This window comes from Ursus maritimus, unplaced genomic scaffold, assembly GCF_017311325.1.
Source record: "Ursus maritimus isolate PB19 unplaced genomic scaffold, ASM1731132v1 scaffold_9, whole genome shotgun sequence".
In the NCBI taxonomy this organism is placed as follows: domain Eukaryota; kingdom Metazoa; phylum Chordata; class Mammalia; order Carnivora; family Ursidae; genus Ursus; species Ursus maritimus.
Genome location: NW_024427107.1, coordinates 65,887,080 through 65,904,761, shown reverse-complemented (window position 1 = coordinate 65,904,761; position 17,682 = coordinate 65,887,080). Strand labels below are relative to the sequence as shown.

Sequence of the window (17,682 nt, the reverse complement as noted above, 5' to 3'; positions counted from 1 at the left end):
CCATAGCTAGGAACATGGCTGCTCAAAATAAAGACTACACTTCCCAGACTTCCTTGCAGGGAAGTGTGGTCACGTGACTAAGTTCTGCCAGTAGGATGTGAACAAAATGTCATATGGTAGATTCTGGAAGAGTTCCTTAGAGACAGCTGCCCCACCCACTCTGCCCCTTCTTCCCACCTTCCCTCATGCTGTGTTTAGAATATAGACATGACTATGGAAGCTTTGTGTTGGGCCATGAAGACAGTGGCTAAACTCTAAGGAGAGCAGAGTAGGAAGTTAGAGTGGCCACAGTCCTGAGGACTTTTCGGAAAGAGCTATCACAGCTGTCCTGAATTGGATTGTCTGCGGTTGCTTACATGAGAGAAAAATAATTATCTATGCAAGCCACTGTCATGTTGAGTGTTCTATCATTCACAGCTTAATCTAATTCTAACCTATAGAAATACAGTTCGCTATCATGACTTGTACAATGGGCATCGTACAGTACAATGGAATGGATGAGTAAGAAAGTCAAGTCCTGCCACCAATAATATTCAAGGAAATACCATACAAACTTCTGTTAAGGTTATTACAGAATCGAATCTTCCACCAGCTAGATTCCAAGGATCAGTAGTCCAATGGGCATGAAACCAATGTGCATGGAAGGAGCCATGACAGTCATCAACCATATCATGAATGATTCATGCAAACTATATTTCCTAAACACCTACCAGGGGCCAGGTGCTGGGACTACAGGGGAGCTAAGATGTGGTCCCTGCCCTCAAGTGGCTCACGGTCTGAGAGCAGCTGAGAGCACCCCGTGGGGTCTGCGTTACAACAGAAATGTTTGAGGTTCCAGGGACATAGGAGTAGAGATATATATGGTCTCTCCAGTAGGAAACTAAAGGAGAATCAGGGAAGTTTTCATAGAGGAGACTTTTGAGCTTGATCCTAATGGGTAGATGAGAGTTATCTAGAAAAATAAGAGTGGAGAAAGAGTCCCAGGCAAAGCCCAAAGTGCAGAGGCAAGAAGGTGTGGGTTGAAACTCAGCGCAGGGATCCAGCAGGGCCCACCCGCTGCAAACCACAGAGCAACACCTGGGGGGAGCCATCACCCCAGGAGAACCCCGCCAGCCTTCAAGACAGAGTGGCAAGCCTGAGTTTCACTTTCCAGGGTGACTCAGAGCATGACGTAGGACAGCTGTGGGCTCCCCAGTGGTTTTTCATGGGGGCAGCTTCTGCATTTGGAGTCCTTGCTGGTGAGTAATGAGACAGACAGGCTTTACAGATAGAAAGTGAGAAAATATCAGAGTGCTCAAAGCAGGAAGAGGGAGATGTGGGTCAAGCAAAAGAGAAGTGAGTGTTATTAATTCCATTTTTAGAGACCACATGAGAGCCAGGCTCTCTGCCTCGTTGCCTGCCCCCCAGAATGGAGAATCTCCATCCCACGGCTATGTCAACCCCAGAGGTCAAGTGGAATGTTCACAGCGCCTCCCTGGATGTTCCTGCCTTTTCTTGTACATCAGAACGGAAGCATCCCCTACTGTAGAGTATTTGCGTTCCCTACATAGCTTTGCGTTCTCTGAGAGCCATCCCTGCCCTGCCCTGCCACCCTGGGAGCTGCCTTCCAGAAATCCAGGACACAGTTCACAACTTCTTGGACCTGCTCACCCACTCAGCCCCTGGCCCGGCCGGAATTCGGCTCAGCCCCCATGTAGAAATGGGCTAGGTAATAAGGATGATGTTTGGAAAAACAAAACATGCCAGCCTCGTGTAAAATCCTCCGTGAGGATTCTCCCAGCAATCCTTGTGGAGGGCATGTTTATCTACCCTGCTCGGATGAGAAACTGAGGTTTGACCTCATTGTATAAAGGCTTGTTTGTACCAAGTCAGTGTCCCCGCCCCCTTACTGCTTTCCTGAGGGGGAGGTGTGCATTCCTGGTCCCAAATGCCGCATTTTTGCATGGCATGTATGAGTAAAGAGGCTCCCAGGGGACACCACCCTGTGCTGGGGGCCACAGAGGTACAAAGAAATGGGAAGCGCTGCCCTTATCTTCAAGGGCAAGTTCATTTAAGAAATGTGTGCTGTGCATCGGGCACTGCGCTGGCTGTCCAGCACGAATCACGTATTTAATCCTTAGAACAACTCCAGCAAGGTTGGGGTTCCTGTCCTTTTTCTGCAGACAAGGAAGCAAAGACACAGGAAAGCTAAAAGTGATTCGCCAAAGATCTGAGAAGTGGTAACTAAAAGATGTGGTCCCCAAACCTGGGTTCTTTGTGTCGCACCAGAGATCGCCACTGTGTACCGTGCGGATTCCTGGGCCCACCCCCAGACCGGCCGCATCAGCAGCTCTGCTGGTGGCACCCAACGAGACGCTTTGAAAACCATTTCTCTCCACGATTTTGAGGTTGGGAAACTGTGAGAAGCTGTCTGATGCCAGCTAACCCTGAGCTGGAGCGTCAAAAACCCAGTGGTATGAGGCAAACCCAGTGATAAGGGACAACGGGCCAAGATTTTTCACCGGGAGACTGATGGCACAGCAGTTGGGAACATGGTCTCGGCACGATCATGTGGGTTTGAAAGCTGGCTCTGCCAAATATGAGCTGTGTCACCTCTGGCAGGTCACGTTCTTCCCGGTGCCTCAGTTTCCTCATCTGAAATACCGGGCTCAAAATAGACAAACCTATAGGGATGTCTGAGGGATTGAATGAGGTAACTGTTCAGAGAGTTTAGAACCCCGCCTGCCACAGAGCAAGCAACCAAAATATTGCTGTCATCGTTACATGATTAATTGCCCAAAGGGACGCAGGAAAAAGGAGAATATATGACACTCTAGTTCCTGATGGAGGAGGTCAAAGGGCAGAGTCCCAGAGGCCCTGGGTGGATAAAGTGAGAAGAGATTAAATAACAGTTCTTCCTTTAGTTTCGGGGCTGGTTCTTATGCGACTGTTTGTTATTGCTTGGGAAATGTCACCAAGAGCCAGTCGGTGCCGTCGAGACCGGTTGTGAATCACCCTGCAGGGCTGAATCACAGCCAAGGCACAGGTTCTGGGGATCTTCAGGTGGGGCTGGATGGTCACTTCTTGTTCAAGCACGGACTCCCTTCCCTCAGAGGGGCGCTGCGTGTGCTCCAGATGGCCACCAGGGGGAGACAAAGGGGACTTAAGCGACTGAAGGGGCTTCTTCAGTTCCTTGGGGATGCAGGCTATTTCCCACTGCTTTGCTTTCAGTCGTGCCATTTCCCAGACTTAACATGGCCTCCCTTTACCCTTGGACGCGTTGTCAACTTCCCGGCCGAACTCCTCGTATTCAAACTGACACTTGTGTTAGGGGTCACGTGGGATACAAAGACCTAGGAGGCATTGCCCTTACCCTTGAGAGCAAGGGCACGTAAGGAATGCTCGCTGTGTACCAGCCTAACATAAATTGTCTCACTTAATCCTTACAACAGCCATGATGAAGAAGGTTTTGTATATTCATTGTTCAGGGCTCGGTTCAACAGGGATAATATTCACGGCATGATTACTAAGTGCCAGGCATTGCACTAATCCGCTTTATGTGGATTAGCTCATTTAATTCTCATAACTACCCAGTAAGTAGATACTACTGTTACACCCATTTTATAGCAAAAGAGACTGAGGTTTAATGAAATTAAATAACTTCCTTGCCCAAGAACACAGATCTACTAAGGGGGATAGAACTCAGATAGGAACCCATGGAGTCTGATTATAGAACAAAAGCAGCACCCTGGCCACCCCACTGATCCTTCCAGAAAGCCTTTGACTTGTGGCCACGCTCTGCTCTCTCTTCTCCAAATTCTGATCCTACTTACAGCCGATCCAATGAAAAGATTTGTGCTTATTTCTTCTCTCTCTCACGCCCGGCTACATTCGACTGTCCTATCCTATCCCCACCCTATCGCCTTCCAGAGAGTGAGTTCCTTGAAGGCAATCACCCTAGCTCAGCTTCTTTCGATGTAGCTACCATTTATTAAGCACCTCGTGTGTCTACCATTATCAGGGGCACTTTTGTTCTTTTAAATTTGTCCTCCATTCGTCTTCACGGTAATTCTGGGAAGGAAGTCATGTCACCCACATTATACAGATGGAAGAGTAAGTCTTGGAATTACATGACTCTAGACCAATGAATATCAGCTAGCTAGTGAGTAGAATAGGCAGGACCCCAAAGCCTCCCAGTCCCCACCCCTTGCTCCAAGCTTTGTCTGCCCCTCTACCTTGCACAGAGCTGCACCCAGAGTGAAAAAAAGGCGTCAGCAATTGAGCGTGAAGACTTCAGCCCAAGTCCCTGGTCAATGATCAACTAGCAGAACTTGAGAAGGTCACCTCACCCTCTGGAGATTCAGGCCAAAAGCATCATTTGTAAATCCTGTCCTGGTGCAGCTCTCAGAGTCAGGCTATCCCCTCTCCTCAATCCCTCTCCTGCCTCTTGGGATTCCATGTTTGAATGTCACCAGCCTAGGACCTCCTATAGGACAAGAACCTTGCCATATTCACCGTCATGTTCCTGGAGCCCAGCACTAGAACCCCAGACATGGTGAACTCAATGTATGCTCGGTAAATAAAGGAACAAATAAACAAACAAATTAATATATCCAGTCCCTTGGGCACTCTACACTCAGAGCCTCACTATGAGCGGGTTTGGCCACTTCCTACCAGTCTTCGCCCTCAATTCCATTATGCGAATTTGGACAAGAAAGGACTTTGTGAGCTTTATGAAATGCAGGGGATCTCTCTCTCTCCCTCTTTCCTTCCCTCCCTCCCTCCTTCCCAACAATCAACTCTGCCCTCCCTGCCTTTCGAGGAAAATTCCATGGGATTAGGGTTTCCCATAGTCACCTCACACTTTGGAAGCCCATCAAGAGAGATAATACCTCATCTGTCCCTTGAATCTAGGACATTGGTAAGGACCTAAAAGACAGCTGTGGAACGAAGATGCTGGAACAAAGATGCAGGAAAGGTTTAGTCTTTTTTCAAGAAGGTAGTGGTGTCGAGAGCCCAGCAATGGCATGAAGTCAGAGGAGTTGTCCACAGTGCCAGCAGCAACATCCTGGCGGTGCTGTCCGGGGCTGACCTTGGCTGTGGTTGCTCCTGTCTGGTCTCCCTGAATTCGCAGCCTGGTTCTCCAGCTGGTGACCATTCACTGAGTGTCAGGCACTCCACATTCACTAGCCTATTTCATGCTGAATATAACCAGCCAAGATTGGATCTATTGTGGTCCCTGCGAGGACAATGGATTTTAGAGATTTGAGTAACTTGTCAAAACCAACAGCTAAGAAGTGGCGTCTACTCTCCTCTCTCCTGTAGCCATGAACCTCTCCCCTAACACTGGGTACATCTAGCAGCAGACACATTTCCTTGCCTTAGATGCCCCCTCTTTTTAACTTTAAACTCTAGCATTAAGGGCTGGATATATGCATTAGTGCAGTTATCCAAATACAAGCCCATTTTCTTGACTCGGCATCTTCCAGCTGGTCTGTGGGATGCACTGACCCTAAAGGTCTGGCCTCAGTGGGCTAGTGTGATGGAAAAGGCACAGCTGAAAAACCCCATGCTCCCAGGCCTGACTCCTGGCCCCACCACTTACCGAGTCACTTAACCTCAGTGGGCTTCAATGTCCTTAACTGGAAAATGAACATATTTGTACCCCACAGTAGGCTGTGAAGATTGGGTACCAACCCAGCACAGGCCCAAGCACTATAGATGCGTCCTAGCACTCTGTTCCTTTACCTGTGGCTTTCCCTGACATTAGGCCAAAAGAGTGACAGCCCAGTGGGACAGCCAGACATCAAGGCGTGGTGGCTATAGTTGTTGGTGGGTAGGGGTGTGGGGTGTGGGCGATACATAGGAATGTGTCGTGATCTGTAAGAATGCTCTGAGGAATTGGTTAGAAATAGAGATTCTTGGACTCCACCCATACAGATTCTGATTGAATGAATCTGGATTTTTTGACCAGCTTATAGGACATGCTGACACAGGGGGGTCCCCAGACCACCCTCTGGGGGACATTCCCCAGGGGGTCACCTGATTTCATCATTAGTGCCCATCAACTCCTCCTACCATCTCACTATTTTTGGCTGATTTTTTTATTCATCATTTTTATTCCCATCATCATGCTTCCATAACTTTAAATAAATCTATTTTTAACACATACTTCACATGAGTACCTTAAACGCAAATGTATTGAAAGGAAATATGACAGGCGGTTAACAGGAGCGTGGGCCCCAGAGCCAAAACTGCCTGATTGAAATCCCATCTCTGCTGCTTCCCGGCTGTGTAAGTTTAGACAGGCTATTTAAAGTCTCTGTGTCTCCACATGCTGTGTGTCCAAAGCGGGTAATAAAAGTAGAAACATCCCAAGGCCATTGTCGTGATGAACCTTTTGACTTCCGGGAAAGCAGTTGCCACGGTGCCGGCACATCGTAAGGACTTCTCACATGTAGTTATTCTTATGGTGACTAATTTTTTTTCCCCAATGTATCCCTTGCTACAAAGAGAAAATACCCACCAACTTACAGGCACAACTGGGAGACGTTCTCGAAAGTTCATCCGTGAACCGTAGAACGTCCTCTGAGGATCCCAGGCTGTGTACATTCTCTGTTCAGGCAAACATTACTCCGGAAGCTGCCAAGTGGCCCTACCCGGTGGACGGATGGACTCGGGCCCTATTTTGGAGTTGCTTCCAATGGAATTTCGAGTTTTCCAGTTAAGCTGAGAGCTTGCATAGCACTAGGAAAAAATCTCCTTGGGAATCCACTGTTTGGGTTCACCAGGAAGCAGCCTGGAGACACCGTCTGCCCGGGGATTAGGAACTGATCCCTCCTCTGTGGGAAACAAAGCGGGTTGCCCAACAGCAGCCTCATTAGCTCCCCGTGCGTATGGACAGATCTCGACGCGCCTCAAAACATTCATCACTGCTCACCACACCACGCTGTCAGCCCAGAATCCCAGCCCCCACTCTGCAGATGGGGAAACTGAGAGAAAGGGCTGTTAAGAGGCTGAGCTCTGAAGCGCCTGCTGAGCAAACAAGGAGCTGGGGCAAGAAAGTAATGACTCTAGAAAGCAGGCAGGCTGCCCCACAGACCGGGTGGTGGCCCGGACGGAGATGTGCGAGGGTGAAGGAGGTGTCCCTTTGCCGTCCACGGGGTGGGCACGGGACAGGATTTCTGGAGAGCGTGACGAGCGCCGGCCTTGCTGCGGGTGTAGCGCAAAGTGCTGCTGGATTAATGGGCAGAGGGGTTTTCCAGGAGTCCGATTTCCCTTCCCGCCCAGTTCCCCACCAGAGAGGGAAGGTAGAGTCAGCAGGGTCCAGAGAATAGGGCAGATTTGGCTGGGAGAGCTGTGACCCAGCCTGACAAAGGTCGTGACCTTTAAGGAGGCCCAGCGCATGGCGGGCATCAGGTCCAGGGAACAAGATGAAGGGTGGGGACAGCTCAGGAACTCCGGACGACATTCAAAACTTACTCCGGCAAGATGTATAACCTTCAGGGGCGCCTGGGTGGCACAGCGGTTAAGCGTCTGCCTTCGGCTCAGGGCGTGATCCCGGCGTTCTGGGATCGAGCCCCGTATCGGGCTCTTCTGCTGGGAGCCTGCTTCTTCCTCTCCCACTCCCCCTGCTTGTGTTCCCTCTCTTGCTGGCTGTCTCTCTCTTTCTGTCAAATAAATAAATAAAATCTTTTTTTAAAAAAAGATGTATAACCTTCAAAATGCTTGTTTCAGAAATTTGTCTAAAGCAAGTAATAAGACAGCAATATAAAGATTTCTATAAAAGTATGCGAACATATCTATAAGTGACCTTGTTGGCAACAGTGTAATTTAAATTAACAAAAATTAGAAATCATCTAAACATTCAAAATCAGGAATCGTTTCACAGAGGTTATGGCTTGTCTACACTATGCAGTCATTTAAAATATATTGAAGGATATTGAATTATATGAAGAAAAGTTCATCATATATAAATGAAACTTCAGAATACAAAATAATAAACATGACCACAAAGATATAAAAGGAAACAGAGTTCTACGCTTAAGAAAAAAATTAGGAAAGAAATACCACAAAAGTGTGTGGATAATTGGGGCTGTAGAATTATGTGTGACTTGAATTTTGTAAATATGTTTTTGTATGTATGTATTTACCAAAATGTCAACCATACATCTGTGTCACTGTAATTTCAAAATGTTAAGTTTTTTCACTTTTACTGTGAATAATGTTGGGGCTTTAGTTAGAGTCTTGCCCCACTTGGATGGCTGTGGGTTTCTACAACAGATCCACGGACTTAAGATGATATCTGTTGCCTGGATACCTCATGGGATCCAAAGAGTCAAGATGCTTTCAGCCCCAATCGTTTATGAAAGGGATCCCAGGGCCTGGGAGGGAGCCCTGTATCAGGAATCAAGAGACCCAGCTGGTTGTCCCAGGTGAGCTGCTTACCCACTCCACGAACTTGAGCAAAGCTCTCCACCTCAGGTTCCTCATTTAAAATGGGAACAACAGGGCATGGCTTGACAATCCCACAGTAGCACAGTTTGTAAAAAAGCATGCTCAAGTGGGAGTTGCCATCCCAATGGAGATGTAACATATAGCATCCGAGACCTTGAGCCAATGAACAACCTCAGAGGCCCCCTTGGTAAGGTCTGCCCATCCGTGTCTACCTACTCCCTCTGTCGGCCACCCACTGGGAACAGGTGTTCACAGTTGCCACCTTCCAGACACATTTAGCTCCTGGAAAAGCTTCTGGATCATCCAAGAAATACTAAATCAGGAGTGGAATCGTTGGAAACGTATTAGCATCTATGTTCACCAGGGTGACTCCTGGTGAGCCAGGCTGTCTTGATTAGCTGAAGTATGCCATCCATGGCAGAATCAACTGGATTAACATGAGAGAGCCACTGGTGGCGGGTGGTGGAACGTATTGGTTACTTTGACGGACGTTACTCATATTCACCTGCTTACACACATTTGGGCAGAACCAGGAGCTTCGTCTTCCTGTGGAAAGCTCCTGTGTAAGCCTCGACTGCGTAGTAAATATTCTTTGTGTCTACACAATTATTCTGCACTACACATATTGTCAAGCCCTGAAGAATACCCAGAGGTTTCTTGTCCACTTTTGTCCCCAGGAAGTCATGCTTCTGAAGCAGCTCCAGTAGTTAATTTACTGACAACCCACCCCCACCCCCACCACGGGTGTGCACATAGCTGTGCTGGAACATGGACGAATACTTGTGATTGGTCTTTTCTACTTTGTACCATTGTCTTGCTCACAAATGCCCGTGTGTGAGTGGCTCCCATGATCTCAACAGAAACGTCAAACCATAAAACCATCACTGGTTAAAAAGTCAAGACGTCAGTGCCATGACATTGGAAAAAATGGCTTAACTGCTTTGACCTCAGCTTCCTCGTTTATAAAAGGAGAAGGTTGGACTTCCTTAACTCGCCTTAACTTTCTTCAAATTCAAACTCTATACATTGTCACTGAGCAGGATAAAACAAATCTTCGGAGCTGGGAGTAAGAGAAAGGGAGTTCTAACCCATGCCAGGTGCTTCATATGTATGACAACAGACGACGTTCTCAACACCTGCCCCCCGATAACATTCCCATTTTACAGGTAAGGAAAGTGAGGCTAAAATAATGTCCAAAGTTACTGCTGGGAAGTGGCAGAACTGAAATAGGAACTCGAGCATGACAAGTGCATCACACTGACCCCACTAAAGACCAGAGGTCAAGGGCACGATCCCAGTCCCTTGTTCCGTGGTGTGGATAGTAGCTACCTCTCTGCTTGCGGCCACACCACTCAGGCTGCTCTCTTTACCTGTTGAAGCATTTTTGTAAGGTCCCCAATCTTGGAAATGACAATGATAGGACACCAAGAAAAAGATACCAGTCACACATGTCACATGCCCTTTGCTCCCTCTCAAATGTAGTGCTTAATATTTCCCTCACTGCTTCCAGCCCTCTCGCTAAAGGCAGGATACTTGATGCCCATGTGGTCCTGAGCCCCAGCGACGCCCGACTCTGGGCCGCCCCAGGGTGGGGGATAGGGATGCCTGTAGCTGCAGAGGAGGACGTAGAGGAATTACTGGACATGCTCCAGCACAGGCACAGGGTGGGGGGTCGGCGGATGGAGGAGATAGATGGCATAAAGATTTAGTCACTTTCCTGAAGCATAAATTGTGAGCTCATGAAAAATCCAATCACAATTTTCTTTCACCTCATTTGGAAAACAAAGGAATGTTTTTGCGTCGATCTACTGATGGAAATATACATATCAAGCAGGATTCCGAACAGAAGGGCCTTAAGGCAGGGCTCCCTGTCTGGCTTTCGTTGGTCCCTGGTGCAGGGACACAGCCCATCTTCAGGAAATGGTTCCTGGCTGCAGAGCAATGGCCACGATCTCTCATCTCATTTGTGGTCCCTAAGAAGGAAAAATACATCCCCACCCTTCCAACACATTGCCACGGGTGCCACTCAGTTGAGAATTTTCCCAAGGATCTCCATTAAAAGGGGAAACACCCTTTTTTCCATTCCTGTCCATCATTTGAACAAAAAAGGGAACCAATGGCCCTCCAAAATGCTCCTGACCCCAGTGTTGCTTTTACACTGGGACTCAATCAGTGGTGCCAAATTTCATGGAGGAATTAGAACAATTTCCTGTCGCTCTGTCTCTGACTTAGAGGTTTATTTTCCTGATGTTTTGTAGGCTGGTGATTTTTTTGGAGGTCGTCCAGTTGTGTTATGGGTCGTTGTATTTGTGGTCTAGAATTTCTCTGTCCCCCTCTGAGCTCCCTGTTTAAACCCGTGCACACACTTAGTCTCTGGCCCTGGTTGTGGAGCCCGGGGAGACGGGGCCACACCCAAGCTACGGCTGGGACCCTGCGCTTTGGTTCCTGATTCTTCACACCTTTGCCGAGAGCGTGCTTTCTTCTGAACGGCGCATGCCCACCACAGCGTCAAACAATTTATCAGCGTGGAAGGGGGAAATGTAACCTTTAAAATTCTAAGAGGGGCGCCTGGGTGGCACAGCGGTTAAGCGTCTGCCTTCAGCTCAATGCGTGATCCCGGCGTTCTGGGATCGAGCCCCACATTGGGCTCTTCCGCTAGGAACCTGCTTCTTCCTCTCCCACTCCCCCTGCTTGTGTTCCCTCTGTCGCTGGCTGTCTCTATCTCTGTCGAATAAATGAATAAAATCTTTAAAAAAAATAATAAATAAATAAAAATAAAATTCTAAGAGAAAAAAGGCTGAGTCCCTACTCGTTTATTAGTGTTGTGGTTGTGTGAGATAGAATGTCCCTAAGTGATTGTGTCTGAGGAAAGCCACCAGAAATTTCAACCAGGATCAAGACCTCCAATGAATTCAGATCCTCTTCATGTCTACAGCGCCTCCGAGTTGGCGACATTTTTACGTACAGACGTGATCTCCTAAATCCCCGAAAGTAACTTTGAGCTTGCGGTCTTGCATTACCTCATCAGTAGGAGGAGCTCCTGGCCATCTTAATAGATCAAATCCGTGTCATCTGAGGTCAGCCACGAAGATTCTTCACGAAGATTCTCCTTTTTATTGCCAACTTTGCAGGACCTGGCTTCAAGTTTATTAAAGGATTTGGAGACTTTTCAACTGAATTCCAGACCATGTGTTCTTTCCTGATTCTCTCCACCATTCCACCCACTCCCCAGCCTCCTGCATAGGTCTGTAGGTGGAGAGACTTGGGGAATAAGAGATTATTAGAGTTTAGAGGGTACTTCGTTGGTCTCTAGCCCTGGTTACTGGCCCACTCACAGCTATTTTCAGATTGCTCTTCGACCTCATCCCGCCTCTCCTGAGATTCTGTAGTTCAAATCTCACGTCACATATCCCTAGGTGGTGCTTTCCTCCCATCTCGTCGTTTGAAGCGCATTGTTCTAGACTGCCGGAGTTTGAGTTCTGAGTCTATGAATCAAGATCGTCAGTGCATCTCCCTCTTCCGTGAGACACACAAACCGAAAAAGCAGGGCATCTCTACCTTCACCCAAGCCACGGACTAAACTGTTAAACAACCCTAACTTACCACAGAAGATCCCGTCGAAGGCCATACTGAAATTCAGATACTCTGCTCATGAGGACATTACGAGACAACTCACCTAATCACCATATTCCAAAAAACACCCCTTAGCCTTAAGTGGTCGCCATATTGGCCAGGATGCAACCGACTCTGTTAAGTTAGCAAATAAGGAAATCTCCATGGCTTATCATATACTTTATTCTTCACACATGTAAATCTAATATGGGTCAAACAGTTCTCTTCCATCTTGCTATTTTGCCAGCTGGAAGGGTGGCCTCTGAGGCTGCCATGGCAGAAAAGGGGCCTTTGGAGCCATGCCTGCTCCTGCCCCCGCCCCCTCACCATCCATTAACAGGAGTCATGTAGCTCCAAACTGACTCCAAGGACACCTGTGAAATGTTGGGGAGAAGATGACTATATGGTAGCACGAACCACTTCTGGTGTAGCTGGGTAGGTTTCGGCGTGTGATCCCATGATCATACTTTCCCTCTTGTGTGCTTGGAAACCCGATCATCCACTCAGGATTTCTAGAACCCTCCACATGGAAGTCTTTGGACTGATTTCATTAGTATCAACCACTAGAGTCATAAATACCAGCACAATAACCTAGATGTTCCGAAATATTGCTTAAGAAGTCCCTTTCATGTAGCTGGAAAAAAAAATCTAATCCTCTGGCCACTGCTGGAGAAGAACTCCCAGTTCCGAACAGCGTGCTTGACTAAGTCTGATTAATGAATTTCTGAAGTTATTTTTGTGGATCCTCCCACCCTTGGTGCCATAATTTGCCTGTGGCAACATGTGTGTAGATTAATGAGGCTTTGAGCAGCCAGTGGAAAAGTGTTCATTAGCTTAATTATCCACACCTTCAAACCGAGGGCAACTCAGGGCTGTCAGGACACAGCAGAGCATTTGTGCTGGGGAAGAGCGCCGGCTCAGTGCTGCCCAACCGGACAGCCTTCCTTGCAGGAGCAAGGAGGGGAACAGGGGAAATCAGTGGGTGCGCGGGAGACAAAATGACAAGATTCAGAGTGACGACCCAACGGCACCCAGAATGTGCATGCATTCATTAAGCACCTAGTATGGGTAAACCCGAATAGGCAGGCACCTCCCATGCTTCTAGCCCACTTTCTCCTCATGCACAGGACAAGCCCCCCCTCAAGGACCAATCTCTCCTAAATCAATGGGAAAAGAATGTATGGATCTTCATCAAGAAGGTCAAATAGTAAAGCACCAAGTCTATCTTACCCCAGACCTGGGTAATTTTATTGGTCAGTTGGGGTCAGCTCCCACCTTGGACATAGGACTTAGGACACAGAGCCTTCCCAGTGTGCCTGGGCACCATGGTTTGCCTCCAACGTCTCCCACTTAGCACCCCAAGGAGCTAGTCCTACTTCTGCACCCAAGCCCAAGGGGGAAGTTTCTCTTGCTTCTTCATGCTGCCTCTCTCCTGTGGAGATCTCGGCATGTTGCCTCTCCCAGTCTCTCCATTGCTATGCTCCACCAACTAGGACCCATTTTTTGCTTATCATCCCAGACATGGAGCTTTCACCCTGGCCTTCTCCCTGCAGGGGTTTATAGAGCTCCCTGCTGGACGCTGTGCAGGACAGAGATGGTCCTGTGGGAGTTCCTGGCTCTTAGGAGGTAAGACTCATACATGGAGCTGATCGTTAGAGGGAAGAGAGCTTTAGCGTCTTCTAAATCAGTGTTTCTCAAGCTGGCTTCATCCTAAGAGGGACCTTCTACAGATGCAACTTCCAAGGTTCTACCCATGAAGATTCTCATTCAGAAAATCTGAGGTGAGACCCAAACCTTTTCCTAAGCACGCTGGAGACCCTTATCAGGAGGCAAGTTTGCAAAACACTAGTACATGTCTACATGACAGGAGTACTGGCCGTTGATTAAACCTTCAGAAGCCAATCAAGGTACTAAGAAATTTACGTATATTGACTCATTTTATTACCGTGACAAACTTTTCCAGACAGGTAGTAACTTCCTATTCTACTAACAAGAACACCTAGATCCGGAAACATTGACTAATTCCTCAAAATCCCATGGTTAGTAAGTGGCACAGTTAGGATTCAAAACTTCATCTCCTTGGTTCCTGACCCACATGAACTAAAATAACTTATTTCTAAAGGCTAAATGCTGGTGTAGTCCAGCAGTCCCTGAGCTTTTTTGGATGGAGCACCCTGTCAACGACAAAATTTCAAGCATGGACCTTCAGTGTATGTGTATGTATTTTTAATTTATATATACATACTATTATTCTAATATATCATCAGTATTATAAAATATACATAAAATGGCTATTTAAAAGGTGGAAATCAAGATGAATTAAACAATGTTTAGTAATTTTTATTCTACTTTTTGCTTTCAGAAAATTACTGATATAATAAAAATGCTTTTAGTGAGATCAATGTGATTTTGAATAGGCTTTTCTACATTTTTTCAACCTTGGATTAATCTGTATGACGTGGTGGGCTAACAGTTTGGTCCTAAATTCAGTTTGTTCTGACACTTGCTTTTAGTGCCTGTCATTGCTAGAAAAGACGCCTCATGAAGATGCATTAATTTAAATGAAAGAAACACAGCATTGTTACCTTACTCAGTCATGATGCTCATTTTTCAATTCTATCTACCAATTATGCAAAGATTCTTGGTGAAATTTGGCTAGTAAATTTCCACACTACCTGATAACTCCCTGATAACAATCCATTTTCCCCACAATTTATTGGAATTAAAAACAAAAGGGAACAAACAAAACTCCTTCAACATCAATAACATTTGGAAACTTGAAACAGACTACGATATTCTGTTCCAGTCTTTCCAGGAATAGAGACCTCCATTACATACGCCATCTTTAACAATGATAACGCTGGAAATGTTTTAAATCGTCAGTGCTCAAACCCGGTCTTCAGGGGAAAGGTATCATTTTTTTCTTTGTATTCAAGGGCAAAATGCACACAGGAAAATGTACACATCACAAGTGTACAGATCAGTGTATTTGCATTTAACTAGCACACCCAGTTAAAGACGCAGAACTAGAAACAGAACAGTACCTGCAGGCGCGTTATCAAAAGCCCGTTGGTGGCTTTTCCAGTTATTTCCACCCTCCCAAAGGTAACCATTATCTTAGCTTTCAGGTTCGTTTGGCCTGTTCGTTTATTTGTTTGTTTAAACTTCACGTTAAGTAGAATCATACAGGAGGCACCTTTTTGCGTGTCTGGCTCATTTTGCTCAAAATTTGATTTGTGAGATTCCCTGTATCAGGATCACTTACTCTCATTGCATAGAGTATTGTCTTGTGTGAATGCACAACAATAACTTTATCCCTTTGGCTTTTCAAGGGCATTTGGATAAATTCCAGCCTATTAGCAACACTGTTGCTATGTGCATTTCAGTGCCTGTCTGCTGGACAACGTGTTTGTACTTCTGTCAGGTGTATGCCTGGAGTGCAGTTGCTAGGTCACTGGGTTTTGCTTATGTTCTGCTTTTTAGATACTACCAAACAGTTGTCTGACTCGTTCCATCAACTGACACTCCCACCACTGAGGGAATTCTGGGGTGCTCTGCATTCTTGTCTCCTCTTGGTATTGTCTGTCTTTTTTCATTTTAGCCATTTTGGTGCATGTATGATGGTCTCTCATTGTGGTTTACCCATTTCTTGGAAAGGCAGTTACTGTCTCATTATTAAGTTGTGACATTTACCCTGAGGGGACAACTTACGTGCAGGTTTGTGGGGTTTTTTCCCCCCAATGTATCTGCTATAGCTTATTCCTGACAGCCACTTATCAGCCTGGAAAAGATCAAATAATTTGAACGCTTGATTTTATTGACTCGCTATTCAAATACTTGGCCAGAAGACACTAAGGGAAGCCCTGTTTGAATAAAGCATTTCCAGGCATACTCCCTGTCTAATTATTCAGTAATATAAAGATTCTGCAATGTTTTAAACTTCTTGCCTCTGTGTAATGATCCACATCAGTGAGATCCTACTGTGTTCTGTGCTTTTGTGGCTTTAACTTCCTGACTTAAATAGTTTGCTATGGACAATGCAGCAAAAAATTTCACATAAGGGGCTAGCTCATGAAATGTGTCTATTTTTTTCCCCTCCCACCCAATATAAATACCCAGAACATTGAGTTTGTTAAGAAACTCATTTACTGTCGAGAATGTAATTTCTTCTGGTACATCTTTCCTTTAAGAGCTCACAAGAAAGTGTCCTTCAATGTATTTCATTATTGAAATGAACAATCTAGAAAGAGCATAAGCTGAAATGTGTTGGAAAGATCTGTACTTTCCACCAATTGCATAGCAAATCTCCCACACTGAATTATTTTTTTAATGTTCCTTCAACTTTTCGGCCACAGATGCTATGCATCTTCCAACAATATTCAACGACCAAGGAGTCCATTTGAATGTGTCGCTAGGTCGTGTTCAGATACTTCTTTAGCCGTTATTACCGTAGCAAGAGAAGCAAGCATTTGACCAATGGATTACGGCTTCTCACTTTCACTCTTAAGTAACAAATTCAAAATTATCAAATGTCACCAAAAAGTGTAAAGGGCTGGGCTGAGTATATCATGACTTTAACCATTTGGGAAAAAATTCTTAATGTCTTGCTAATTACAATGGCTTCGCACCTTCATCGATTATGTCAAGACACAAGGACAGACTCGTCATTAACCGCAGTGGATGAAAGACCATATTTCAAAGAGTCTTCTTAATAATTTTTTGAGTCTTTTGACCAATTCTGTGATTGATGTGATTCGCCTGCCATTATTTTTATCCAGCCATTTGCTAAAGAGCATCAAGTGCTCAGACTTGCAGAAGTAGCAACCTAGCCATCCTCCTGCCGTTCCCTTGGGCTGGCCTCATTAATATGATCTTCAGCTTGTAGTCCCTTCATGGAATCACTCAAATCACTTGTCCATTTTGTGAGGATTCGTTAAATCGAAATGAGGTATCATGAGCTATAAATCCATTTAACGGGCACAGAGACACAAATCAGCTAGCTGCTTCTAGGAGCCATACAAATTTCCATTTTGGGAAGATTCTCCTCGCACTGAAGGGTTCTCTGCACTTTGCCACGGCAGTGTCCAATGTCAGAGCTCTAAGATCTTCTAGAAAGCACCTTGCCAGGCTCTTTGTCTGACAGGTGAGGAGTTGGAGGCACCAAGAGGAAGAGGGGAGGCCAGGTAGTCTGATGGGCTGGTACGCAGGTTCCTGTGATCGGGAATGTAGGTTCAAATCCCAGCCTCTGCCACATCCTCTCTGTGTACCCTGGAGCAAATTATTTTACCTCTCTAAGCCTGCTTCGTCAGCTGTATACCTAAAAAGGGTGAAGGTTACTGTATGTAAATTATATCTCCACAAACCTGGTTTTAAAAGGAAGAAGGAGGCACCCAAGCCTCACTGCTAAGACCTGAAATTAAATAGAGATTCTCAAATGAGCCTAGAGGCTTCCAGGGAGTAGTACTTTTGTCTTAATGATCTCTGTGGTCTGGCATGCTTAGCACGGTGCCAGGCACATAGTGGATACTTAAAATTTTTACGGATTGCAGTGGATTGAATGGTGGCCCCAAAAGATATGTCCTTATCCAAATCCCTAGAACCTAGGACTATGATCTTATTGGGGAAAGGTTCTTT

At 46.1% G+C, this 17,682-nt stretch overlaps 2 long non-coding RNA genes across 2 annotated transcripts in view; both read right to left on the bottom strand.

Annotated features, from left to right (window-relative positions):
• Nucleotides 1-6,087: 6,087 nt before the first annotated feature.
• On the bottom strand, nucleotides 6,088-7,599 carry LOC121101743. Its single transcript, XR_005833777.1, has 2 exons — nucleotides 7,462-7,599; nucleotides 6,088-6,821 (listed from the first exon to the last, which is right to left on the bottom strand). It is a non-coding gene; the product is annotated as an uncharacterized LOC121101743 (long non-coding RNA).
• The window catches only part of LOC121101742, a 36,368-nt gene continuing 26,281 nt past the window's right edge, over nucleotides 7,596-17,682 (bottom strand). The window contains exon 3 of the long non-coding RNA XR_005833776.1: nucleotides 7,596-7,649. This is a non-coding gene — a long non-coding RNA (uncharacterized LOC121101742). The remainder of the gene's footprint in view (nucleotides 7,650-17,682) is intronic.